This window comes from Urocitellus parryii, unplaced genomic scaffold (assembly GCF_045843805.1).
Source record: "Urocitellus parryii isolate mUroPar1 unplaced genomic scaffold, mUroPar1.hap1 Scaffold_53, whole genome shotgun sequence".
NCBI lineage: Eukaryota > Metazoa > Chordata > Mammalia > Rodentia > Sciuridae > Urocitellus > Urocitellus parryii.
Genome location: NW_027554068.1, coordinates 1,078,838 through 1,106,151, shown reverse-complemented (window position 1 = coordinate 1,106,151; position 27,314 = coordinate 1,078,838). Strand labels below are relative to the sequence as shown.

Below are 27,314 nucleotides of genomic sequence, written 5' to 3'. Positions count from 1 at the left end.
CTAGGTTTCAACAATCCTATTACTTTCTAGAATTTAAAAGAATGGAAGAATCTGGTCTAGCAGTAAACAAAAGTACCAGGCTTTTATAATTTTATTTAAATCTTAAACCTCTTTAAAATGTACTGTTAAAATTGCAGTAATTAAAATTACACTTCTGAAGAGCTAGTTCTTAGAAACATTGTTTTAAAGACAGTAGTTACAGATTCAGGACTTGCTTTAATTGATTTTTAAATAAAATATATTTGAGTATCTATCAAAAAAAAGAATTTAATTCAGCCCATAGTTGCTGATTAAAGACATTATAAGCCTTAGAGTTTCATTCATTCTTAGAGGATTATACTTTTTTAATTTTTTTATCATATTCCTTGAAAATCAGTGGCAAGGTATGGAAAAGAGAAGAGTGTGTTGTGTACATTTTTAAAAAGAAATTTCCTAATTTTTTATAGACACAACATACCACCTTATATTTTACTGTTATAATGCAATAATGGCAAAAGCAGTAGAACTTCAGGTCAAACAATTCTTGCTACCAATGTAAACTCATTCTCAGAAAACCATTCTCACATGGTCAGTGGTTATAAAAAAGTACATGAATGTGCTACAAAAATAGAGCCACAAGACTTCTCACAAGTAAAAGAAATCCTTTGTAGAAGTCCACAGTTGACCAAGGTCCAGCCTCCTTAACAGTGAGCAACAGGGAATATGCTGACAAGTCACCATCTTCAGTTCTGAGAGTGAGTTGACATGCTTCCCCAATGGCACAAAGTCTCATGACGATCCAATGAATCAACAGACACTTGGGAAATATTAATACACATTTTTTATGAACTATTACAACAAAGAACTTCAGCAACCTCAAAATAGGCAGCAGTGTTTTTATCAGCTTTGTCACTGGCTACAAGAGATGGCACCACTGGTATCGATCTCTACAGCTGATATTCAGAAGAAATGTTGGCCAAAGGTGTGTAGATGCTGGTGTACTGGGGCAAACTTGGTAACACGTTTATGTATGTTGGTGGTGTCTGGGTGATGTCAAATCCCTGAAAAGGAAGATATGTACAGTATCCTGTGACCAAGTGAGATTGAGTCCAATAGGTTGGTTTCCCATCCTCGGGAACTGGTTTGAGAGAATGAGAGGGGACTTGTTTCTGATTTACATCCTCAGAGACTGATATGGGAGAATCAGAAGATACCCCTTGGGGTTTCTCATTCTCAGAAACTGGACTGGAATAACTATCAGGTACTGATTTGGGTGTAATGTCTTCACAAGTTGGTTTGGGAGAATCAGCAGACACAGGTTTGGGCTTCACATCCTCAGAAACTGGTGCTGAAGACAAATCAGACACTGGTTTGGACTTTACATCTGGTTTAAATTCCCTAGCAGTTGGAATCAGTGGTAGTTTGACTTGTAAATACTCTCCTGTTTTTGAAATTTCTTCCACTTTTGTTTTAATGTTTTTCTTCTTTCTTTTTTTCTTAAGTCGCAATGCAACTTTTTTTTAATGCAATACAGTTGTCAATCACAACAAAACGAGGACATCCCAGGAGAAAAGATTTTAAACCTCCTGCTTTTTCTAGTATCTAGTATGAGTTTATTCTGGGAAAAACTCATATTCTTCAGAGAACATCTTGTTACTCATATCCAAGGGACCATGTTCCTCCAACAACTGAGAGAAATAACTTGGAAAAAATTTACATTTACATAAGTTACTAAGCGGAAGTACTTGCACATATTTATTTTTATAAAAGTTTATTCTCCCAAAGCAAAATACAATTTTACATCTCACTGACCTCAAATGGTCTCCAAAGACAAATAAAAGGTTAAGTATAATCAATATTACAATAAATAAAACTGTCTACCCCTTAGAAAATAATCCTCTAAAGCTTTTTTTTGGGGGGGGGAGCCAAAGGAAATCAAAGTTATTTTAAAATTTTAATTATATAATTATGCAATCTCTTTAAAAAGCAATGAACAAGCAAAATTTATTCAGAAATACCATGGTCAATAACAAGAATGTCACAAGAGAAGAGAAAAATCAAATCTTTAAAAATCCTATCTCAATTTTCTTACAGCGCAATGATTCACAAGGAAAAGTAAACTGCTCTTATAATTCAGCAATGAGGTACCAATCACAAAGGGGATGGACTCCGATCCAAGTAATAATTACCAAGTAGCTAGGAAGTCACAATTCTGAAGAATATGTAATTCTTCTCATTTAAGTTTGACTCAGTGATACTCTTTAATATTTGTTATGGTGAACAAAACTACATAGTCCAATGAATGTTTTAGTTTTTTTTAAAAAGAGTCTATATACCATTCTACTGTTGAAAAATACCCACCATATGTAATTAGGTAAAAAAAAGCAAATGACAAGCTAAGTAACTTAGGGCCTTACTAAGTTGCTGAGGCTGACCTCAAAACTTGCAATCCTCCTGCCTCAGCCTATGAGTTGCTGGGGTTATAGATGTGTGCCACTCTGTCTGGCTAGAAAAAAAATCTTCAAAGAAAAAAAAAACAGTCCATGTTTTTTCTAATGCTAAGCAGCAATGAATTTTTCATATATGCAAGCAGAACAAAATTTAATTCGACAAGGATTTTTAAGCTCAAATAGAAATGGTACTATAACCAATCTATGAAGAACATTTTTATAGTTACTATTATTTGAAAAATACAAAATGAATTTTTACTCTATATTTAGACTTTTCTAGTCTTAGTATATACAGGGTCCAAAATAGCACAAATATGATTTTTTTCATAATCTAGTGTTTTACAAGGGTTAGAATCAAATCTCTCAAGAGTGCACATTAGTACTGGTGTGGCTGTTTAGTAAAGATGAAAGAAGTTATAATGAAAGATGCTAAATACACTGAGATGATGAGGCTCAACATCATTTCAGTTTCTGCAGTTTAAGAGATTTCTCTTCTCTTTCAATATCTGGCCCCCCTCAAATACCTCAGACTCTAAAAGGGATAGTATTCCTATACCTAACCAGAGATGAAGTAGTAGACACACATATAAGAGTAAAAAAATAATAATAAAGTCAATTACATCAGGGATATTAATAGTTGTTGTGCATATATATATATATATATATATATATATATATATATATATAAATGTTACTCTGTGTATATACAACATTTACATAATTTGATGATCATCACTATTATCTCAAGTGGTCAAAGAAGGACATGCAGAATGCCAGGGCATGTCACCATCAGCACAGAGGAAACAACAAGGATGGGAAAGACATTTCCAAGGACATTCCCATTCTGCTATTCTGAGAGTACCCTTTGAAAATCATGTTCATGATTCTTATTTCAAAACATCACCTTCATGTGTAATACACTGTAAAACTACCAACGATCACCTTGACTCTCCTCTATGCTGCAGGGCTACATGAGACCTCTGCCCTATACTTTCCTCAAATCTGCAACAGTACTTAACCTTATGTGGCTAATAAATCTCAGCTAACACTACTGAGGTGCTATTAGGAAACAATAAAGGCAAAGTACCTGTTTCAACTACATAAATCCTAAAATGTTACAAAGGGCCTTTAAAAAGAAATTAGGCTAAATTCCTATTTTAAGATGTTACACAATGGGGCTGGGGTTGTGGCTCAGCGGTAGAGCTATCGCCTCGCACATGAGAGACCCTGGGTTCAATCCTCTGCACCACATAAGAATAAATAAGTGAAATAAAGGTATTGTTTCCAACTACAAATAAAAAAAATAAATATTAAAAAAAATGTTACACTAAAGTCAAGAAAAGCTTAATTTGTAGTAGTTAACCCCGTATTCTTGACTCCTTGTCCAATATTTTTCTACTCAACATTCTTTTCAAATATAAAAGTTTAATTTCAATTTCCTTTTATAATTAGACAATAAAATAAGCCATCATATGTTTACTTTTTTAAATTTGGTACCAGGGATTGAACTCAGGACGATTAACCATTGAGCCATATCCCAACCCTTTTTACTTTTTATTTTGAGACAGGATCTCCCTAAGTTTCTCAGGGCTACACTAAGTTGCTGAGGCTGGCCTTGAACTTGCCATCCTCCTGCCTCAGCCTCCTGAACCTCCAGAATGTTAGCTGTGCACCACCACACCCAGTTTACTTTAGAAATTTCAAGAATTAGGTTTTAAGATATACCTTCCTATAACTTCTATGTTTTCTACTATGATAAGATATAAATTTTATCTCAAAAATAAAAAAAAACAAATCAGTCTACTTTTTTCTCATAAATCTGTTTAATTTCTTCCCACTTCAGTGGCAATAAATTCTTTAAGAAAGAAGCTACTAAAAACTACATATTTTAGCTTCAGTTTTGGATGCTTGAAGCAAATTCCAAGATATTTTAAGAATACCAGTGTAATTTTATAAGTAAATATTTTGTCATCTAGGAGTCCTATGGAAATATGATTTGCTCAGTATTTCAATTCTAAGGAAAAATCACAAAAACGAAACCCAATTTTAACTAGACTGAATGGCAATAATGGGTTGAAGAAAAAAAGAAGAAATGACCATAGTATGAATGAGTGACAGAATTTTCAGGAAAATAGTTAGTTTTAAAATTAATTTCTTAATAGAGATCCTAACCCTCAATTTCTTAAACAAAGCCTTGTGTACTGCTTATTAATGCCAATCTCAGAATGGTAAGCGGTTCCCTAGATTTTATCCACCCTACTCAAACTTCAATTGTTAAATTTTGCATTCATATTTTCAATCCTAAAGTAACTCACACCCAGTCACTTAAAAAGGAAAGTATGTTGGGGCTGAGGTTGTGGCTCAGCAATACCACACTTGCCTGAGGTATGTGAGGTGCTGGATTCGATTCTCAGCACCGCATATAAATAAATAAAATAAAAGTCTATCAACAAATAAAAAAATATTTTTTTTTTAAAAAAGGAAAGTATGTTTCTCTTTTGCATCATTTTCAGGAAGTCCAGTCTCTAATAGAAGACAGGATTCTGTATTTGTACTATTAACACAGCTGAACAATTATAATCCAAGCTGAAGTACTAATAGTATCCTAGGATTCTTTTCCCCAATAAAAAGGGTAATACTTCACCAAGCTACATAATTGAGATGCCAATTGAGATGCTGCATTTTGAGATGCCAAGCCACTGCATCCTTCAACATAAGAACAATGAGACCAAATAATCATATTATTCTGTCAAATGAATACCTAGGAATTCATGATAAAAATATTATAGCTGAAAGCTTTGTTTATCGTTTCTATCGAGACATACCAGAACAATTTTAGAAGTATCTATATTAGCAATTCTAACTGTCAAAACCAAAGATTAGTATGACCCTAAATTTAATAATTAAAAATCCTCAATTAACTACATGTAATATGTGGCAAATGTTCTCAGAATATTCTTCCCCAGAGATTGTGAACCAATAAATGAGTACTGTAAAAAAAAATGACTTTTGATTTTTAATTGGCAGTCTTAGTATAAGGAATATTAGTTGTAGCAATATTAATCTACTTACTCATACAGAGTTGAGCATTTTTGTTTTGGGTTAATATCCCATATTTTCTTATTGCAGACAACATATTCATTACTGTGCTGGTCATAGAGAGCTTCAAATTCTTCTACATTTTGCCGAAGATGGTTAGGCACAGCAAATGGGCCTGCAGAATCTGAATTGCGTCTTCTAATTAAAATAATTTTGTTAATAATAAACTTTTGGATAGGCTAGGTGAACTTTTAATGGAAAAAAACAACATGATGGTAACGAACATATGACTTGATTTTATGTGGAAGGAAAGTACTACCAGAGAGCTTAGTGTGGAAAAGATACCCTTCATAATTATAGTCAAGAAACATTATATCTGACATTCTAAGTAAGCACTTTTAATTTAGCCCTAAACCAAGCACATTTTCCTGCAGCTCCAGTTTAAAAAAAAAAATCAATGTTGTATTAATTGTAACTTGTTAAAGGGTTGAGAGACAAATGAAGATCTTATAATTGCTATTAATTTAAGTGATATTGAGACTGGTAAAAAGTACTAATTAAAAGATTTTTTTTAAAGGAATATGAGGGCTGGGGTTGTGGCTCAGAGGTAAAGTGCTTGCCTAGCATGCGTGAGGCACTGGGTTCGATCCTTAGCACCACATAAAGTAAAAAATAAAGACACTGTGTCCACCTATAATTAAAAATAAATAAAAAATATTTTTAAAAAAGAATATGAGATTTTAGTACTTTCAAAAGATACAGTAGATTGAGTGTGGGACCTAAACCAGACAGTATGGTTTAAATCCTGGCTCTGCTATTTATATAAGCCTTGTGCCTGGAGCAAGTCATTCAACTACAACTGCCTGAGTTTCTTTATTTATACTATGGACACAATATCAGTACTTATATCTTAGAGTGGAGGAATGGATTAAATTAATTTATATATGTAAATGCCTTAGAGTATTGCCTCATACATATTTGTTCATTTCAATGGAGACTGTTATATTATGATCTATATGTCTGTGTTCCCCCAAAACTCATAGGTCATGAGGGCAAAGACATGATGAATGGGATTTGTACCTTTACAAAAGTATCTTTAGAAAGCTGCCTTATTTTTATGGTTTAGACATGATGTGTCCCACAAAATCTCACATGTGAGACAATGCAAGAAAGTTTTGAGGTAAAATGATTGGGGTCTGAGAGCCTTACTGCTTTCCTCTACCACCTCCTTCCACCATGATGTGCTGCCTCTGGTACAGAACAATGAAGCTGATGTCAATGGACTGAGACCTCTGAAACCATGACCCCCAAATAAACTTTTCCTCCTTTAAAATTGTTCTTGTTAGATCTTTTGGTCACAGCAGCAAAAATGATGACTAAAACACTTGTCCATGTATCATGTGAGAAAAAAGTGAGAAGGTACCATCTATGAACCACACCCTCATGAGACAACAAATAGGTCAGCTCTTTGATCCTGAATTTCTTAGCCTAAAGAACTGAGAAAAGCCAAATTGTGAAAAGTAAATTTCTGTTGTTTGTAAGCCCCTCAGTTTATGGTATATTGTTCTGGCAGCCCAAATGGACAAAGACTGGATCTTAATTCCTCTACTTAGAGAATTCATGAAAATGAGTGCAATTTTTTTAAGAGAGAGAGGGGGGGAAGAGGGGAGAGAGAATTTTTTAATATTTATTTTTTAGTTTTTGGTGGACACAAAATCTTTATTTTATTTTTTATATGGTGTTGAGGATCGAACCAAGCACCCCGTGCATGCCAGGCAAGCGCGTTACTGCTTGAGCCACATCCCCAGCCCCAATGAGCGCAAATTTTAACTGTTCTTTTTCTTTTTTTGGTGCTAGGGATCGAACCCAGGGCCTTGTGCATGCAAGGCAAGCACTCTACCAACTGAGCTGTATCCCCAGCCCCTGTTCTTCTTCTTCATTTTTTAAAATATTTTTTTTTAGTTGTAGATAGACACAATACCTTTATTTATTTTTATGTGGTGCTGAGGATTGAACCCTGTGCCTCACAAATTTGAGGCAAGTACTCTACCACTGAGCCACAACCCCAGCCCAAGTTTTAACTGTTCTTAAACTCCCTAAGAAATGTGAGCTTCTTTGTTTGGTATTATCAGTTTCTTTAAAAACTGATAAAGTTAAACCATAACATCATATATAGATTCCAAAATAGCTTCTTTCTCCTATTATAGTAGCATTAGTTAATTATCAATAGGACAATCTCTTTACTGAATACTTTAAAGGACATTTTCTAGACATTTTTCTAGGGATTTCCCATAGTGCCCTGAACACAGTGCGTCCTCAATATATGCTTACTGAATAAATCACCATTCCTGAGACTTTAACTCTTAAGAATTCTTAATGACAAGCCATGCTATTAATTCAATTGAGATATATTATATCAGGTTGTCAATAAGTAAATCTTTAAAAATGAAAGGGAAATAAAACACAAGTTTAGAGTACATTAAATTAACATGCCTTATCAAGTGAAAAGCATGTGAGTTATAATGAGGCAAAAATTCTAACAATCATACTTACTTATAATCTTCACCTGAACTGATAGTCTCATTATTTGGTGTTACTGTAGTTGTTCCAGACCCAACTAACATTGGCTGGTTTAAAAGAAAAAAAAATGACAATGACATCTAAGTTAAAAGTCTATGAAAGAAAAACATTATCATTAAAATTTATAAACATTTGTATAATATTTAAAGCCTATTTTTAATATTTAAAACAATATTTAAATAATATTTAAAACAATATGAAAAACCTATCCAAATTTTCTTATAAATAGGAACACATAGTAATATAAGTTTCAATGGCCAGAAATAAATTCAAATTAACATTTGGGATAGTTTCCAGTCCTCCAAAAAACTTTAAATGTCACTTAAATTTCCATATTAGTTAAAGACACATGGTCAAAGGTACAAGGAATCTTATACTGGAATTCCAAGCTGCCTGCATCCTCCTCGAACACTTGCTCATTCTCTCTACCCCTGTTCCTCTTTTGCCCCCAAGACATGCTGAAACCAAGAGGAATGCACTATGATGCTGAAATAATGAGAATAGAGCCACAGGTGAAAAGGAAAAGTTCCCATCAATTCTAAGACTGATATGATGACTAGAATTCATCATTCTTATTTGAATATTTTAGATAATAAATATTTAAATAAATAAGTCCAACAAGAGCTTTTGAATACTAGAAACCAATATCTTATCTGCTCTTATATGAGATATAGAAAACAATATCTTATATATTCTTATCTCTCCCTAAAATTCAGCACAGAAATAATAATAAATAATTATTAAAGATTTACTACCTAATAAGCAAAGGTTATTATAACAGGCACAGGAAAGTCAAATAACTTGCTCAAGGTCACAGAAAATAATTGGTAGAACCAAGACAGGAACTCTACCCTATGGCTATCCATAATAGAGTACTACATTATATTTTTACTCAGAAATATCTATAAAATATAAATAACTATAAAGATTAAGAGTTTCTTTCAAGAGTTATTTATGTGCAACATGAACCTTAAATTTCCTCAAAATGTAGAAGACTGCCAAAATAGACTGAACCCTAGAAAGTCTTTCTCTACAAAATGTTTCATAATACTGCAAGAATTGCTTATTTCTGGGCTGGGGATGTGGCTCAAGCGGTAGTGCGCTCACCTGGCATGCGTGTGGCCCGGGTTCGATCCTCAGCCCCACATACCAACAAAGATGTTGTGTCCACCGAGAACTAAAAAAAAAAAATAAATATTAAAAATTCTCTCTCTTTCTCTCTCTCACTCTCTCTTAAAAAAAAGAATTGCTTATTTCTAACTTATATATCCATTTTTGAGAGTCTGGGCAGGAATTAATTCAGAAAATATTCCATACCTTTGTGTCTTTTGGCTTCTTTTTCTTGCCTTTGTTTTTAACCTTGGTAGAACTGAACTGAAAAATGTGTGGGGGGGAACAAAACAAAACAATGAACACTCAAATAACAGCATTATGTATGTCAACATAAACAAACCACATTAAGTTTCACAGACTAATCATCAGTTTTATGTATATAAAATGTTGTATATAAGCCCAAGTGCTATGGCTTATAATAAAGAAGAAGAAAAGGCTTAATAATGCCAAATGTTATGATTAAAATTAAATTGTCCTAACATTTTAATCTCATTTTCAACAGGGCTTATGTTATTCTAAATAATTAACTAAACTTTTAAGTAATTCTGATTATGTGCTATAATAGCATTTAATGATATCCCTTTTACTAAGCAAACAGATGTTCCACACCCAGCCAGATAATGGGGCACAAAGAGTGAAAGGAGCAGTATTAATTTCTCTATATGGGTATGTTAGCTGTACTTCCATACTTAGCAGGGCAAAATCTGATAGAGCTGAGTAAGACAGAATTCCATATATTTGATCCTGAAAACTGATAAGCAAGTATCTTTCTCTTTGAAAACTGCCACAGTGCTATCCTTTTCATTATTTAATCATGTTTCTCAAATGAAGAATTTCTGGCCTGCCAGAAAGAATAAAATACAACCACAAGTTGTCAAGGAAAACAACTCTTGAATTACTCTTAAGTTAAACTCATGTTGGAGCTAAGTGAAACAAAGTCCCTTTATTTTCCTTCAGCACAAAAATACCACAATTTTTTTCTCAACTAAAGAACTTTTCCTTTTCTCCTTCTAATATTAACATTTATTAGTTGTAAAACTTTATGGAAAGTATTTAACTTAAGCCTCAGAGTTTGCTGAGGAACGCCCCATTCCTAAGAGGATGAGTGGAAATAACTTTCTAATGAAATGGCAGACATATTCAGAAATCCTCTCAATTTGGTTCTGAAATGCTACCTGTGATGTAAGCAAATACTGGCCTCGTTGTTCCTCTTCTCCTTTGGCTAATGCAAATTAGAACATATGATTTAAAGTGGTCAAGTAGCTTACTGGAGCTTCACCACTATCTTGTTTCCTTAATACAGTACAGCGGCTATCTGTAGAAGAAACAGAAGGTTCTATGAGGAAACTAAATATTTACATTACCATATAATATACTGAAGTCTTAAAACTACCTCAAGACCATTATCACAGACTATATTCTATTCCTTATTTGGCTCTGATAAACGTTTAGTTTAAAAACCAAGGGTAGTAATGTAGTGGGGCAGGTGGCTCACTCTTATAATCCTAGTTATTAGGGAGGCTGAGGCAGAAGAATCACAAGTTAAAGGCTAGGGCAACTTAGTGAGACCCTATCTCAAAATTTTTAAAAAAGGGGTTGTAGGTGTAGCTCAGTGATTGAGGAACTGCCTAACATATGCAGGGTTTGGGGTTCAATCCCTGGCACTGCAAACAAAACAAATCCAAGGGCAAAATGACTAACTAAACATAATGTTACAGGTATGACAAATAAGATGTCAAAAAACCTGATGAAATAATAGTCTTCAGTCAAGAGGCCCAAGGGGAGTTAGAGACGCTTTGGGGAAGAGAAGAAATTTAAGTTAGACTTGGAATAAACAGGCAAAGGGAAAGCTGTGGCTAGAGCTGCATAAGCAATGGCAAGAGGCATGAAAGCACAAGACAGGTCTGGATATAGCAGCAGTAGGTGTAAGCTCAGAGGGCAGCTAGAGAAAGTGCAGAGAGATGGTGAATGTAATCTTCAGGCAGAACTAATATTTCCTTTGCAGAAAGCTTTCAGTAACAGATATTCTACAGGAGTCAGAGGAAAATTACAGGCATGAAAGCCAGTTTGGAGACTTCTGTAATGGTCTAATCATGGAAAGAGAATTAAGGTCTTGTCTTGGCTTAGGAAAATGAGATGCATAGGAAAGGACAAATTAAAGATAAAGCTTATTTGGACCTGGTGACAAACTAGTTAATACTAGTAATAGGGAACAGAACTAGTAATAGGGAAAAGAATAAAGGCTAATTTTAAGTTTTTTTGCTTAAAAATTAGATTTACGACAATGATCACTGTAAGGTCCTTGCTTATAGTGGACAATCAATGGTCACTTCCCCAGACATCTGGACGGCCATCCTAAGGGACAGTCACCATTTTCCGGCTTCCTCATACCAACCCAACCCTTCACCACCCCACATTCTTTCCCACCCAAGGGCGTACCAACCCCACCCATAACAGTCCACATTAGGACCCACCTGGCTCTAATCCCTGAGCCTCTCCCAGGAAAGTCTTGAAATCTAAGCCTGTGTTGCCCCTTTCCTTCTATGGAGAGATGGCCTTTATTTATCAGCTCTGACAAACAAAATCACATATGTATCTCTGTCTGGTCTCCATATTTCATTTATTGCTCTCCCGTCTGCCGGTTCCTCACTTTCCTTTCATTGGTGCCAAAACCCGGGATCAGGTTCCCCAGAGTGCCTGCTCCCCTCTTTGAGGGTCACTGAGCATCCTTGAGCCCCGAACTGGATTCCATCATGGGACCAGGCCCTCTATTCTGCCAAACTCCCTCTCTGCACACCATCAGACATTTCAGGAAAGACCCATGTCTCCAGTCAACCTAAATGACCTACAGGTCCTGGAAAGTGACTGTTGATCATCTAGCACTCCCAGGGTTCCTGGGTGGTTGGGGGCACCCTCAGCCACAGCTTTCACAGCTATGATCCCTACTGTTGACCTCAGAAAAGTCTTGAACCCCAAACCTGTGTTGCCTATCTCTGTCTATGGAGAGATGGCCTTTATTTTTCGGCTCCACCAAACACTTTTCTGTGTGTATCTCTGCCTTGTCACCGCCTTTCATTTCTCACTCTCCCATCTCCCTGTTCTTAGCTTTCCTTCCAGTCACTAACAAAAGTTTAGGAAAAACAAGTCTTTGAGATGTGGTAAGTGGGTTTAGTCATGTTGCTTTGCAAGGGCCTTTAGCTGACTACACAGAAATTGTCTAGGAAAACATGCATCCAGATTTCAGAAGTGAAACTTGAGTCCCAATAATCATGTCATTGGTGGAATTATTGAATACCCTGATATAAAAGATCAGTGGATTTTAAAAAGTTAATACTATCCTTCTTTTAAATAATAAGACATAATACTCAAAATGTCTGGGGTGAGGGTGGGAGACACAGCTACTAGAGTTGAAAATCTGTTGAGATCACCATAAATTTGATTGGTAGCTTCTGACTCCATGGATGACAGCAGTGAAACTGGCAGCCAGATGTTCTGAGTATTTTAGGTATAGAACATAAGAATTGGGAAGAGTGGTCACTAAGAGAAAACTCTTTTGTAGTGGTCCTGTTGTGTGACTCAACATACACTGGGTTTTGTAGGCTTAGTTTCAAGATAAAATTTATTACCAATAGCAATAACTGATGGCACTAAATTCAGAATATCAAGTAGCACGTCACCTCCCATTAGAAAACAGTATCCTGGAAAGACAACACCATCTATATGCAAATGTTCATTTTGCTAAGAACCAAAACAAAAGCAAGCTTTTCAGTTTTTTATACTGTGTTTGAACTTTATAATGTGTGACACTGTTATACAAGGTCAGATTTTTAAATCAAATGGCATTAAATTTGAATCTAACTTCTAACAACATACAGAGGAGACTGATAAAGAAAAAAGGAGAGAAGACTATTAGGGTGCACACACAGAATGAAAGATAAAAACATTAAAAATTAAGAATATTAGAATTTTGAAGTAAAACAGGATCAGAGATCACTGGCTCCAAATCATTTCATTTTTTTAAGGATAAGGAAACTAAAATCCAAGAGAAGCCTAAGAAATTAACTGCTAATTAGTCTACTGTGTCAAACTGGACTCCATGCAGTTATCCAAACAGGCCTCTCAGCTCCCCTCTAAGCCACCTCTCTAAGGCCCAACTTCCACCTGTCCAATTCTACTTCCACTTTTACAGGCTTTCATAGGCCATCTCAAGATTCTATCCCTGCTCCACAGCTTTCTTCTAACAGGGAGAACCCAGTGCTGAGTTTTTCCTCCGAAGCCCTCAGCACTTTCATGCTCTCTCATCAATCATCTTTTCCAAGTGAACTGATTGTACTATAATAATTCTCACATTAAGTATTTATAGGAGCAGCTCCTTTGCAGATATTTTCTTTAAGATTAAATACAATATAAATCCAAGCTTGGTCCACATACCCATTATATCAAAGAATTCATCTAAAGCACTATGCAATGCTGGGAACTTGTCTCTGTGTTCTTCCAACAGCCATATTAAACAACGTGCTTCTTTTAATGACACTGGTTCACAGAAGTAATCAAGTTGCTTTCCTTCTATAGAGGCTAGTTTATGGCCATATTTCTCACTCCAGAGGAACGTCATGATGCTAAAATCAAGCTCCTTAAGAGATGCTCCATATCGAGAAAAAAAAGGTCCCACTGCATCTAAGCCTACAATGAAAACAAAATACAAATCACAACTGGGAAAAAATTTTTACTGTAAAATTATGTGGAGTTTCACATCTTTGAAAGTGGTTCCATTATAGTTTGCTTATATTTTCAGTGAAAATATTCCAATACTTGAAAACAGACTTGTTTGAATTATTATGCATTTGTAGAAACACACAGAACACTAATATACTAAAATGCAATAATTTTCAGTATGGTAAGCCAAAGACTTCTATCATTACAAATATCTCTTTTGCACTTAGGAGATGACAAAATGACATTAAATTGCTTAAGAAAAATACTATGTTTTTGACTAATGTATAATAACTTTTCATTCTAACTGATAAACTAGTAAGATTTTATAATGTCTTTTTATGTATATTCCATAGCAACCAAACATCAATAACATGCAAAATTTTGCCTAACTGCCTTTAATTCTTCCTCCAATACCTCCAAGAACTGCTCCTTATCTTCCAAAATATCATGGTTCCTCATCATGATACAAAAATCAAGGTGGTCACTATTCCTGTTTTCTTTTTTAATATTTTTAGTTGTAGATGTACACATAACTTTATTTTTTTACATGGTGGTGAGGATTGAATCCAGGGCCTCAAACATGCAAGCCAAATGCTCTACCCCTTGAGCCACAACCCCAGCCCATTATTCCTGTTTTTACTCCCTGTTCTCCACATCAGAAAATAGGGTGGCTGCAACCTCATAAATTCTCACTGAAAGGATGGTGAATCTTCGTTCCTTCCTAACACAGCCACCAAAAAGCAAAGAGGAAATTCATACAAATTCCTCATCATACCTCTAAATACAGCACTGTCAACCATGCATGGGCCTGAAGTTCTCAAATCAGTAAATGGAGCAGCGATTACTAAAGTCAAAATTACCCTGGATTGCTCACTGCTATTTGTTTCAGATGAAATAGCTTACAAAGGACATGCTGCATGAGAAATTAGCATAAAACACCAGAATGGGTGGCCACATAAAATATTCATAGAACAAAATATCCAAAGAAACCTCCAGTTAAGAAATACATTCACATTCCCTATCCAGTCTCATGTGCAGGCATGTGCTCCAGGAAGCGGGTGTAGGCCAACCATAGTACTACTAAAACTAATATTCTCCTACTTGTGCTCTGCTATTTCTTTTTCCCTCCATCTTTTGCTGAACATATAAACTGGCATCTCTTGTGTCAAATATTCACGATGTGACTTCTGGAATTGGAAATTGCTTGCTTTAATTAAATGTATGTGAGTTTACATCAGGGCTATAATAACATCTTTACTAATTAACAACCTTGAGCTAATTTTATACTTTAGTATATATACAAACTTATTAAAGTGATACCTTTACTCCTCAGAATATACATGGGTTATATCACAAGACATAGTCATATTTTCCTGCCAGTCAGCTGCAAGACTGCATTTACCTGAATAAACACTGACTGGCATTCTTCCAATGTAGTCTAACCTATAAGGCCCACTTCTCCAGTTGTGACTCTATCCTCTATGGAAGATTAAAGTGTTAAGTGAGAACTTATGAATTTACTTTTCTATTGGACATTATCGGCAATCTTATCACTTAAGAGTGATTTTCTGAGACCAGAAACTTATTAAGACCTATGCTCAGAGCAGGAATATGCCAAGCTTGCTGCCATCTGACTTTCTACCAACAGAAATTGACCTGAATCTTCTTTGAAACCCTTAAATTCTACTAACTGCATTTCTGTAAAAACTCAAAAAGGTGGGGGTAGCTGGTAGAAGCTGGGAAGGTGCTATTCTTGGGTCTGAGAGCACTACTCTCTTTCCTGTGGCCTCCCGTAGAATTTTGTCAATAGCTGCCAGATGAATCAACAATCATGCTAGCCCAGTTGCCGTAATATATAGCATCTTGGGAGGTACCCAAAGCATCCTTACTTGTGTTAGACAGCTACCATACCTGAGGGCTCATTCTGCAGTCCTGCATGGCCTTGGGCAAGAAGCCTGAATGGGAGGTAGGGGATGTCTTCCACATCCTTCCCTTGTGATTCAAAACCACCTACTTGAACCCCAGGGTACATTTCTTCTCATCCTTCAATATAGATTTGCCTGAGGTGCTCCTAAACAATGAGTCCCATCTGCTTGTCCTAATTTTTCTTCCCAGAATCTTAATCTTTCTCAACAAGGCTATTGAGGCGCACAATCCCAGAAGGCACTCAATAGCTCCTAGGTTCCAGGGTGTGTTGGTTACACAGGGTAGTGTCTAGTACTCACAAATGTTTAGTATAATACAAGTCTAGATTTCCCTACTGACTGATTTTTATTTTGTTTAGATCTTTTTAAAAAACATACTGTTCCCTTCTATAGAATAACCTAAAAATTATGTGTGGATGGTAGTATTTTTCACCATACACGTGTATTCCACATTTAAAATATCATAAACGATAAGATAGGAAGATAAAAAGAAATCAGAGACCTACATTTATCCTTCCTACCAGACTAGAATATAAAGGGACATACCAAAGCTATTAAGTTTCTGGATCCAGGTAGCTAATTTGGGTTCCACTTCTTTAAGCTCACTCAAAACATGAAGAAATACCCTTGTGTTTACTCTATTCTTTTCTTGAATCAAGTGATGAATGACATAGTCCACTGCTTCATTGAGGAAATTTCTGCTAGAAAAACACATTGTATAGTCTTCTGTGCTCAAAACTTTCCAAGAAAGCAATTCTTTGAGAAGCTTGGAAGGGTTCAGTATACCCGATTTAATCTTGTCAGCATACTGCTTTATGCACTGCAGAATTCTGTCATCAATGAACTGACAATTCTGACTACTGTCTACAGTTTCTAGGAATAAATAACAAAGGTTAAAGTGATAAATTACACTAATTTGCAAGGGCATAACTTAGAAAGAAATAACGTAACATTATATTATATCGTAAGATACAATTAAGATTGATTGCTTTATTTTACACAGACAACTCAAGAAACTTTAAATTAGGAATATAAATATTTAACAATACTTCTATATTCTCTTCATTTCACACCATTCATGTAATAGCATCTAAAATTTTATTTCCTCTAAAATACTTTTTTCCCTCAACAATCCCAACCCAATCTGATCACCTCCAAAATACTTTTAGTTCTTAAACATGCAAAATTAAAATACATTCACAAAGTTAAAAATACATTTTTCAGTAGCAAAGATAATTATGATCAATCTGTAAAACAGTACTGGTATATTAGATAAAAAAAAAAAGACAGCAAGTGGTAACTATTTCATTTTGGAAATCCAGGCACAATGTAGAAAACTGAGAAAACTTACTTCAACTTAAAACTAAAAATAAATATACTGGTTAAGATGTCTACAGAAATAGTAAAATCACCTATGAGACATCCCCATGTTATTAGAGAATGAAAATACAAGCTGGGCAAGGCAATCTCTATGATACCTTTTATGAACTGCCTCTTTATTTCAACTATTCCAGACAATTAGTAGTTAATTTACAGTTCAATATTTTGGAACTTAAATTCACATAGCAGATTGTACAATGCACTGTCAAACATACAATATGCAGGTCAGATATTATGTTCCAATTCAGTTTGAAGAAGAGGAAACAGACACAGTTTGCCTAGAGTTAGCAGCAGGACAGCATGTGAATCGCTGTGTACTGCTTCTAAAATGATATTCTTCACACCAATCCCTTCACTATCTAAGAATAATAGAAGACAAAGATGCTAACTGAATTCTATATTTTAGTGATAGTATGAAAATACTAACTGAAATCTATACTTCAATTAAATAATAATATGAGCCTTATAATTCTGTATTTGTACGTTTAAGCAAATGCATATTATTCTTATCATGTTTAGACTTCTGCATACCTTTCTGTTCTTCGTTTTTGGGTGGATTACTTTCTCTTAAGTCCTCTTCCATTCTTTCTTGTGCTAATTTTTTTGCTTCTTGTTTTTGGATCTTTCTTTTCAATTTTCTGTCTTCTTTCAGTCTTAGCTTCTCTAGGCTGATAAACATTTACAATTAGTGATAATTTACCTTTGTTAATTGCTCAATGAACTACTTTCTGTTGCCTACTATAGAAATACATTCTCCAAGCAATAGGCTGTGACTTTTAATTAAGAAAGCTATGTATAATTTGTATAGATGTTATTTCCATGTACATAATGTATATAAATTACTGTGTAGGGTAAATAAGAATAGTACATGTACTCTGCAAGCAAGATCCCATAATAAAATATTATTTTCACCCCAATAACAACATGGGAATTTGGTTGATTTGGTTACACTGATTCCTTTTCAACAAATAATTCTATACAACTTTTCTTTTGGTTTTTCTTGGTCACAAATTATAAGAAAAAAAATCAATTTTTAGGATGAAAAACAAGAAGCAGGACCGAAAAGAAAAGAAAAAAGGATTGGAATTATTTGATCTGAACAGAAAGATACAGAGGTGAATAATTTTGACAATACACTAAGTATTTCAAGGTAAGAAATAGTCATTGGTTCAAAATGTTTAAAATGGAGAAACATAAAAAAGCAAAAATGCTTTTGAAATTGAAAGCCAAAAGCTAACTATATAATTTTTGTTAAATGCCAAATCTGTTTATAAGTAATTTCATAACATGAAATGTTATAATTTTACTTACAAGTTCAACCACTAAATAGTGACTTTTTTCAAATTTTCAGTATTTAATCATTCTAAAGCTAGTTCTGTTTTAAATATCCATAAAAATAATTTTTAAAATACTTATTTATATATGTGTACACAGCCAATTTTAAAAAATAGCACAATTTAGAAATCTGCATTTAACAGAGTTATATACTAAGAGAAAATATAAAAACTACTGATTGATTGTTAAAAATCTTACCTAGAACATTTCTGTTTCAGAATAGGTCTTGGAGGAACTTTTTCTTTTATGACCTTGTGTTCAAACTTTAAACAAAACAAAGACATCCAAAATTTGCCTCACACTCCCATGACATAAAGCACAAAACCACAAGTAATAAATATTCCAGAAGCACACACAATGTTCAATTTGATAGAGAACAGCGATGATGTTTTGACCCAGACAAAAGCCCAGAAAGCTTTAGCAAAATAATTTACTGAAAAGAGGAACAAGAGAGTAGACACACTTTATGAAGAAACTTTAAATAATTAAGGGTAAGCAGAAGATCCAATAAATTATATATATTATAATTACCCACTCCTGCCACATTCAGATGGTGAAGTTAAAGGTAATCCCTCAAGGCACTCTTCCCCTTCTCTAAAACCCACACCTCCACCACTACCCCTTTTGGGGTATTAATAAAATGGAAGTTATCAAAAAGAGTAAAACCAAAATATAAAAAGTATGCTTTTCCTAGGAGGAAATAAAAGAATGTGAAAATGCTTCACTGCAATGCATGTCCTAATATTTATTTTCTTAAATGATATAACTTTTTTTTTCTTACAAAAGACAAGATTCAAATCACACAACTTCCTCAAACTTAAAACATTTTAACAGGTGTAAACATTTTGGTTACAAATTTAATAAAGTTTCTCCTTTATTAGATACTTACTTCACATTTAACTTGACCACCACTGCTAAAGATGATAATCTTAGAAATGATACCTTCAGTCAGGGGTAAGACAAATTCCTTGTAGAAAATCCTATTTGATTTAAAAGAAGAAGAATGTTATGTGTAGGAGGGATAAATCTATGCATGTATACCAATTTTTTAAACTTCGTTTTTAGCTGTAGATGGACACAACACCTTTATTTTATTTATTTATTTATTTTTGTGTGGTGCTGAGGATCGAACCCAGTGTCTTACACATGCTAGGTGAGTGCTCTACCACTGAGGCACAATCCCAGCCCCAACACATATACTATTTTAACCACAAAGTACATTCAAAATATACTATGAAATTTCCTTTAGGGAGTCAACGAAAGTGCCTGATTGCTGCCATTTCAGAGCCTTCTTATAGGAAGACTGTATCCACTCGTATGGGGCAGACCTGTCCCTGTGACTTGCTTTGTGGTAAAGGAAGTCAAACTGCCATAGCATACACCAGGTCTAAATGAGCACTCTAGGAAACACAGTGTGAACTGGCTATTGTTCTTTTCCCTCTGTTAAAGAAACATGTTCCAAAAAAGTACAACTTGGATTTGGAAATAAAGAACATGGCCACAGAGAATAGACCCGGCTGCAGCTCAACCCTGGCCAACAAAGACAAAACTTCAGGACAAGTAATATAACCAAGAAAAGACCCTCTCATTGTTAGTTATAATATTTTGGTTGTATATTACTTCAGCATATCATAGTGAAAGCTGAAAAATTAATAGAAGGTATTTAGAATTCTGGGCTTTTCCCCTCTTATGTGCACTTTTAATTACACTTTATCAAATAATTCAAGTATACATAAAAGTACAAAGAATAACATTAACATAATGAACACCCATGTACCAACTGTGTACCAACTTAGCAAGAAATTAACATTTTGCCATATTTACTTCAGCTTCTTTTGCAGAAGTTTGTTACAGTTGACATCCACTGTGTTAATTATTTTCCCTCCTTTACCCCCAGAGATAGCCACTCCCCTGGTGTTCAACATGCCCATGCATTTTTAAAACATTTTTAATACATTCTCTGTATTAAGAATATGCATATTGTTTTGCATGTTTTTAAACATTATATAAATGGCATCATACTGTACAAATCATTCTGCAACTTGCTTTCTTATCTAAGTTCTACTACTTACTAGACTGTAGAAATCTCTCTTAACCTCATAAGTCTTAGATTGTTCACTTCTACAACTAAGAATAATAGGCTGGGCATGGTGGTGCACGCCTATAATCCCAGCGGCTCGGGAGGCTGAGACAGGAGGATCACAAGTTCAAAGCAAGCCTCAGCAAAAAAGACACTAAGCAACACAGACCTTATCTCTAAAAAATAAAAATACAAAAAAAAATAGGGCTAGGGATGTGGCTCACTGGTCGGGCCTGTGAGTTCAATCATCAGTACCCCCGCAAAAAAAAAAAAAAGAGAATAACAGCCACCCCACAGGGCTATTATGAGAGAATCAGAAATGGGCCCACAATAGTGGCAATACATGATCTTGCTTCTCCACCTCTACCCTAAAACCTGGTCCAGAATCAGAGGCTTTCAAAACAATGAAGAGAATAACCTCTATCAGTATAATACATCCCACTATCTAGTGAGCCTAACAGAAAGAGCTATCTATATTTAATTCCTCTCTATTATTTAAGTCAATAGACAAATCTTCCCTCTTCACAATGGAGATAGCAGATTATGGATTATCATCAACTAAAGAGTCAAAACATTTTCTGTGTCAAGATTCCTATAAAGTATACTCTAAAAAAATTACTGCTAATATTCAAATGCTTTAAAGAAAATCATTTCAGGGCTGGGGACATAGCTTAGTGGCGGAGGACTTGGCCAGCATGCATAAGGCCCTGGATTCAATCCCCAGCACCACAAAAAAAAAAAAAAGAAAGAAAGAAAGGAAGGAAGAAAAACATTTCAAAAACCTGGAGAAATATGTAAGGCTATTTCTCCATACATAAAAGAATAGCAGATTTATCAAGAAAATGAAAATCAGAATTTTACCTTCTGTTATTTTCTCATATGAATAAAAAGACATGGGCCCAGTTGTGAGCTTTTTATTTGAGTATTACATATTATAACTTATGACAACTATTAGATAGGATTTTTAAAGTATGATGCCACAATAATCTGAATGGTAAAAAACAGGATAAAACTAACTATAAGGTTTAAGTTCTCTTATTCAAGTTATACTCCAGGTATGGATAATATGTCAAAATATACTCTGTCACTATTAAAAAGAATAAAAATAAATAAAGGAAATAAAAAAATAAAGTTCTTTTATTTCATATACAGAAGAAAAACACTATAAAGAAAAACATTTTTTAAATGCTGCTAGAATAAATGAAAAATCATATAATTATATATTCCATTTCCCAAATAATACCTTTAAAAACTGAGTTAACAATTTAAAGAACTTATACTTACATTCAGTGAAGAAAATACTTAACATAGACCAACAATTGTCGATTAATCCTAATTTAGGTAGAATTGTTGTATCGCCTGTGTATTTTACCCAATTTAAAGCTTCTTCCATTGCCAAAATTTTCTGTTTCAAAAAGAGGAAAGAAGAATGATACTCAAGTATTCTGTGGCAATATATATTTATCTTAATCAGTATTTCAAACCTTTATACAAAACTTATGTATTTTCATTACTGCATCACACAATAGAGGATAACTGGACTACAACATACAAGTTAACAGAAACTGTGGACTCACGTGTTCCTTCTTTGGGTGACCTCCAGCTACCCTCAGAGTTCAAAATGCTTTTGCAATGATTACAGACCTGAAAGCTGAGGTGTACAACCTGGTCAAAGGCTGTCCTTTGCAGTATGAGAGTACAAATTTACAAGGTAGAAAAGAAGTCTCAAATCTCAATTAGACTAGGACTTCCCTATTTACCCTAAGGTTAAAGGTATAGATTAAAGTTCTCCACAGGGACTACATATTTTACATAGTCTGTGGCAAAAAGAATTATTATGAGATAATCAAGACTATGGCTAGGCAAATGGATGCTCAGAGCATTGATTCTCAGGAAGGGTCAAGAGTTAACAGAAATGTTTGTTCTTTTAATGTATGAAATAACCTCAGAAATTAAATAGCTGAATTGCCACTGCTGGTATAAGGCTTAAAGGAAACATGAAGTCATTTCTATCACCAGTACCATTAAAATTTGGTTTATCACTGCATCTGAGGATTACCTAGTAATTATACAGTAAAAATATTCATACTGGGGACCTAATAATTTCATTTGGGGGAATATATGCTAGGAAAACAATCTAAAAGAGAAGAAAAAAACTTGTAACATATATGGGTAAAAAAATGTAATGAAACAAACCTGCAAAATGAGATTACACTGAGTAATATATAGAAACCATACTACCAAATATTACATATAACTTTGAATATATGGTCTCAGTACATGGGAAAATGGGCAGTGATGTGACTGCCAATTATTCAGTGGGTGAGCTGGGTTTCCACATTTAACACTTACATTTTCTATTTTATAACCAATTCTCAATAAGACTTCGATAAGGAATGGATCATTCTGCAAAATAAAAAAAAGAACAAAAAAGCATTTTTTCCTTATTCCTGAATTTTGTAATAGAAAAAAAAATCTCCATTTTAGGAATAGTCTTGTGTTGCATAATGACATTTTCCATCAATGATGAGCCAAATGGGACATTGGTCCCAAAGATTATAACAGAGTTTAAGATTATTATTACCTAATGACATTGTAGCTATGGTGACATCCTACATACCACAATAAAATGTACTGCTCACAAGCTTATGTGATGCTGATATAAAACTTACTGCCCTACCAATTATATTAAAGAATAGTACAGATAATTATATATATGTATAACACTTGATAATGATATTAAACAACTACATTACTGGTTTATGTAACTGTTATTTTAGAGTGTACTGCTACTTATTGAAATTAAAAAAAAAACAAACTTCACTGTAAAGTAGCATGCCATATGTCAGCAGCAGTCACAACTTGTGTTCACTTTGTCTCTTAATTGCATTAAGAGGTCACATCCAGTGACTAATCTACCCCATCTGGGTCTGTATAAGTATACTATATGATACTAAGACAACAAAACCATTTGATGGTGCATTCCTCAGAATGTACCCAATCATTAAATGATATGTAACTGTATTACATAGTAGTATATTTTCCACAAGCACTTACATGATCAATTTACCCCTTAAGAGCACTAAAACAAGAATTCTTCAAAAGTCTTCCACAAGGTTCTAGTAATAAACTGATTTTGTGTAAATTTTAGATGTGTAGATATTTAAAGTTCATTAAACCTAGGTTTTCTAACAAGGCACATTGGCTGGTTTGTAACTGTAATGAGTTATCAGCAGAAATAAACACCAGAATGCTTTCTAAATTTAAGTTCACAGTCAGAATAAAAACAAGTATAACACCTGGCTCCATAACCAACTGAAATAAGAAAAATTATCAAATGGCTTTTTAAAAGAGAGAGGAGGTCAAGGCAGAAGGATCATGAGTTCAAAGCCAGCCTCAGCAAAAGCGAGGTACTAAGTAACTCAGTGAAACCCTGTCTCTAAATAAAATACAAAACAGGCTGGGGATGTAGCTCAGTGGTTGAGTGCCCCTGAGTTCAGTCTCCCACCCCCAAAAGAGAGAGAGAGAGAGAATCACCATATTACAAAGACACCTCCTCAAATCTATCCTGATAAATTTTATCCCAAAGGCAAAGTATTTGTCAATAGTGGTATGTTTTTATGTCAAAAGGCGGAGTTTGTTTACTTTTAGAACCTGTGATTAAGGTTTATATGAACCAGGGCCCCCTTTCATTTGTGACAAATTCTAATTTCTCTCCTTTAATATCAAGAAGCTGTCCTGGTCCATTATGGCATGGCAGAACCAGGACATTGGTCATCAACGTTATCACTTCCATACCATGCACACTCTGACAGCAGAATAATCTCAGGTAAAGAAAACTGAAAAGCTTATCTGTTAACTGCTATAAACTGGTCACACAGTTTATAGCAGTTAACAGTTAACAACTGACACTCTATATTTACATTCTACCACTTACCGCAACTTTCTTTGCCAAATCCACAATATCTTACATCAACTCAAGATATTGTAATTTCTTCAAACTCATCTCAGAGGCACGAGAACTGTTTAAAGACAAATTTATTTTGGGAAAGATTACATTCTCATATATACAAATTCACTGAATTTTATGCTTATATTACACGCTATCTGACAAAAACATTCAGTTCTTTTCTCCACTCTAGGTAACATAAATAAGGAGTTTATTAAATGGACCAAACCATATATCCTCTCTCTCTCAGTTCTATACCACTGACATTTATAAAAGTATTTTAATTTTTCCTGACTTAACTTCAAGTCTACCATCTAATACTATTCAGAATTATTTCATTATAATGTTATAAATTTTCTTTCATATTCAAATTCCAAGAAATTACTTTTTCTACCTCTTAAACAAAAGCAAAACTGAACAGCATATAAGAATGAAGAGTAAGCCAAGTGTGGTGGCATATGCCTAAAATCCGAGCTATTCCAGATGGTGAGGCAGGAGGATTTCAAGTTTAAGGCCAGCTGAAACTTTGTTTAGCTAGACTGCATCTCAAAATAAATTTTTTAAAAAAGGGTCGAAGGTGTAGCTTGTCAAGCACGGGGGAGACCCTGAGTTCAACCCACAGTATCACCAAAAAAAAAAAGAATGAGGTATAAGCCTTCCATTGTATTTGGCATTCCTTAGCACTGTGCAACATGCTTATCACCGCTCATCCAAAATGAATAACATATAGTGACTTACATGGTCTCCACACAGGGATGTAATCGTGATATCACAGAACTGTACTGATGTTGAAAAAGAAGTGGCCAGAAGATATATATTTTAATGGCATCACAGTAATCTTGCAGGACAGAAAGTGGTTTACTACACCATATATTGCAGATGTCAAATTCTTAATTAAAATAAAAAAGTTTAAAATTAATATTTGTGCCCTGATTTTTAATGAATCAACACTGCTATACAGAAAAGGTAAAAATGGATATGAGAAGACAAGAAATGAATTAATGTTTTAAACTGCTAGATGTTAAGAATATTTAAGTGTTGGCTAAAACTCAATTTACAAAGAAAGATTTTGGTTTCCAGGAAAAAAAAAATAGTAAGAATCTATTTTTAAGAAGACATATATATCTGATTTGTTGATATGACTAGATAAATCACCTCCATTTGTGGTCCATCAATAAATTAACGTTAATATGTCAACATGCTCACCTAAATGTTTCTCGCTTTGGGCATAATCTTTATACTTCATACCCTAAAAAAAAAAAAGAAAATTATTTCGATTTGCAACTGGTAAAATACACAAGTATACTTTTTGACTTTCAATCAATGGATTAGCAGAACTAAACTGAAAAAAATCTAATGTACATTTACTTATATGCTTTGAATATATCTGTAGCCAGTGAGTCTTAATTTAAGGCCTTTTTCATGTTTCCTGAGTTTCTTTCTACAACTGTATTCAAGAGTTTTTCTAATTCTCAGAAAGCCGCCTCATGTCTTCACTTATTCTCTAAAATCTATTCTTATTGTTCAGGCACAGCTTATTTCTATTGAATAATAACCTCTTCAAAAGCATGTGTTCCTTCTTATAAAAACCCATAGCCACACACACACACACACACACACACACACACACACACACACAAAATCTTTACTCTAATGCCCTAAATCAGAACGCCTTTAGGATATACCATGTTAAAAACAAAAATTTAACAAACCTACTTACCACTCCATCACAGTAAAGCTGAGTCACACGAACATAGTCATCCGTCTTATATTCAGGATCAAAGACACAATCATCTTCGTAAGGGCTATCTTCCAACAATGCATAGTCCGCCACAGTGAAGTCTCCATCAGTAAAATTGTCCATGGCACACAATCCTAAGGAAATAACAATCCAATTCAGTAATTAAATCATTTGAGATGACATGAGCAGCATTCTTCCTGGCTTCTATAGTATAACTGAAAAATACTTAAAACCTATGCTTCAAGAAACTCCAATCAGAACACTGATTTTTGTCCCCATTCTGTGATTCTCCCCCCATTCTCTCCCAAAACTTTATTTGCATAGCTTCACCATGATTGTTGCCATTTCCATATATCACATGTATTTTTACTAATATTTTCCTTTCATGGTACTCACTTGGCCTAAGTGATAATGTCCATGATGTCATAGGTTTGATCCACAAGTTATGTTTTTCATACACATAAAATCCTAACTATTAAAAAATTTCAAGTGCTTATCCATGTACCATTTAAAATTATCTCATATGGTACTGTAGGAAAACAATGGCTTCCAAACTGCCAAATGCTAAAATCCCAAATCCTTCTCTTAACTTCTAGACCCTCTGTGCCAATCACTATTGGATCTTAACCAAGATGTCCCATAAGTCCCTCAGTAAGTTTCAGTAAGTTGAAAAACAAACAACTTTTTCCTCAAAAAAAAAAAAAAAGCAAATGAAACCAAGTTCTTTCCTCTTTCTATATGCTATTTATCAGTTAATTGCTCTACATGCCACATGGTTACTCAAACCAAAAATCTGGGGGTCATTCTAGACTCCCTATTTTCCTCAACATTTCTATCCAACTGACCACTAAGTCCTCAATTTCTTCTTCCCCAAGATCTAAATCTAGCACACACAACCTCTTCATGTCCAGTGCCACTGCCTTAGTTGTATCTTTACCTTTATTCCTCTCAAAAATGCATAAATGATCTCCTAACTGTGGTTTACTGTCAAACCTGGTATCCTCTAAAACACTGATCATATAATATT

The 27,314-nt window shown here is 34.4% G+C and overlaps 1 pseudogene; it reads right to left on the bottom strand.

Annotated features, from left to right (window-relative positions):
• Positions 1-821: 821 nt before the first annotated feature.
• LOC144252688 (E3 ubiquitin-protein ligase TTC3-like) lies at positions 822-26,410 on the bottom strand (annotated as a pseudogene).
• Positions 26,411-27,314: the final 904 nt, after the last annotated feature.